This window comes from Etheostoma cragini, chromosome 5, assembly GCF_013103735.1.
Source record: "Etheostoma cragini isolate CJK2018 chromosome 5, CSU_Ecrag_1.0, whole genome shotgun sequence".
Classification (NCBI taxonomy): Eukaryota; Metazoa; Chordata; class Actinopteri; order Perciformes; family Percidae; genus Etheostoma; species Etheostoma cragini.
In genome coordinates, this window is record NC_048411.1 from 30,755,123 (window position 1) to 30,757,713 (window position 2,591).

Genomic DNA, 2,591 nt, shown 5'->3' on the forward strand with positions numbered 1-2,591 from the left:
CCCCCCCCCCCCCCCCCGCCCAAATAAAAACCTTCCTCGGGGCTCTTATACTTCCTGCTCTGCTCCCGTCACAACACTACTACGGCCACTAGAGGGCGCCGTCACTGGGAACAGGTCAGAATGAGACTGGAACAAACAACCTATGGGAGCGCTTCTTTCCGGGGGCGGGGGGAGGAGCCACACCGATATATCAGCAGGCCGATATTGGGCAGTTCCCGTTCTATCGGTATTGGCATTTAAAATGGCCGCCAAAACAGAAAATTAAATAAACCAGAGGACGCTCTACAACGTCCATGTTGTATTTTTTTTTTTGTTATTGTGTTTTTGTTATAAGGACTTAAAGTTTCATATCTTAAATTTGTCTTTTTACACTTTATTCATCAGATTTTTAATATATTTTGATGTTATGTTGTGACAATAAAACAAATTATTATCATATTATATTAGTGAGAACTCATAAATAATAACAAATAACTAATGTTAGGGAAACGTTTCTGGATTTTTTGTGTATATTGGCATATCAGATTTTTAAATAACCAAATATTCGTATCGCTATCGGCCTTAAAATCTGTTATTGGTCGGGCTCTTGTTGACATAATAAGAGCTTCATTTTGATTGGTTCTGGCCCTGATTATCAGCCAATCCCGTGGAGGCTCAGTTCATTCAGATTACACCAGACTCATGCAGAAAACGGCCTCCTGTATATAAAGTATCAACAGGAACGTAATGGGCAACAAGTGTAAACATGGATGGAATTACATTCTTACAAAGTTTATATATATATATATATATTTATATTCATATCTTGAACCACAAGACATTTCATGCATAGGACTTTTAGTTTCGTCTGTTTCGACGTCGGAATAACTTGCAGACAGCTGTGTAACGTGAAGTCATTCCCCTGTGTGAGGTGTGCTTTCCTTGGTTTCTGTGATCAGTGAACAACACGCACTGCAGGAATGATTGGCGGATCGGGGCGTGGCAGAAAAAAGGAGAAAGAAGGAAAAAGCCGGCGGTTCCAGGCACGCCGGACCCGCCTACTCACAACCAGACCTGTTCTACTTTCTCTCCACTCGTGTTGTCCTCGGGTCAAATTGACCCGTTGTCCTATATCAATGTTCTTTATAGTTCCCCAAAATAACATGATTGGTTCCACCCAACGCTCTTTGCCAAGTACAAATCTCTACTTTCATTAATTTTGGGGCGTCTTATTCAATTTTATAGCATTGTAAAACAAATGGAAGTGTTTTTGAAATAGTATTGAGTAAAAGTTGACATATTCCAGTCTGTGATTATCATCAACATCCATTCCTTTAATTCTAGTCTCAATAATTCCTAATTTCTGCTTTTCTAACTCAAACATCAGGTATCATTTCCTATAAATGAGGTTAATTCACCATAATTGCCAAATATTTAATTAAAACTAAAGTTAGGAAGTTAGTGTTACGTAGTGTTGAAAACGTCAAAAAAAGGGAAAAGAATTTTGAAAAAGTTCGTTAAAAAGCAAAAAACAAAAGTGTTGATTTTCAATTTTGACGGGAAGACAACACGAGGGTTAAGAGAAACGGACCCCACATCTCTCTGAAACACGTCCTGAGATTTCCTCGGTTGTTTCCGACCACGGATGTTAACCCTCTCCCTGATTGGGATGGCTGCGTAGCATCAAAACGGCGCCGTGGTAGCTACGCTAAGAGAGGAGAGGCTAACCCTCTTGGGCCGAGCGGACCAATCATGTCGCTGCAACGTGTAGAGACATTTCTTTGGAGGTCAGGCTGACAACGCAGAACCTTAAATCAGGCTTCACTACAACGTGGAGTAGAGAACCTCTACGGCGTCAGACCCAACCACGAGTCCAGGCAGCATATTATCCCCAAAAATAAACTGAAAAAAAAAGATAATGTCTGCTCACGTCTCAGTTTCTCTAATCACACGGTCAATACTTCCCATAAGTCTTAGCTCACAGCTTGAATAATCAACACAATTAATCTAATACTCTAATTTTAAAACCACAAATTAACAGCAAGTGATGGAAAGATTCCTCCAGCTCACGGTCCACTGATCCTAACCTGAGCAATGTGTCGGTATGTAAACATTTCTTCATGGAAATACACATGTTCAGCGGGCACAGGTGAACTATCTGAAGGCGCAGCTGTGTGTTTTCTTACGTGTGCGGCTTGGCATGCGGATACAGTTCAAAGTGTTACACAACAGCATGACGTAATCACACGAGAAACCAAAATAATGATCTAAATCGAGATGTTTTTAAACCTCAGATGCCGTGACATATTGCTTTTCTAGTTCTGTGCGAGTGCAAATCTTTATTTTTTTGTTCTTTAGCGATGTGTTGAGGTCATCGCGCTGGTTAACATTGCTGACAGGCGGGGTCGTCCTTGTGCAGCTTCGCGTTAGTTAAACCTTTAATCCTTTTATGCCATGATTTGCCCCAGGGGAAGATTAAAAGGTAATTTAGTTTTGTGTTTTTAACCTGGACGCTGTATTACCACGCGCTGACATCTAAGTGACTGATGTGAACAAAAAAGTTGTGTTGTTGCCGCTGACAGAATCAGATTCTTATTCTTATTCTTAGTGTG

General features: G+C 40.7%; 1 protein-coding gene across 1 annotated transcript in view; it reads right to left on the bottom strand.

The window, feature by feature from the left end:
- LOC117945072 (rabphilin-3A-like) overlaps positions 1 to 2,591 on the bottom strand; it is a 23,683-nt gene that overhangs the window by 8,971 nt on the left and 12,121 nt on the right. The gene's annotated exons all lie outside the window — the stretch shown is intronic.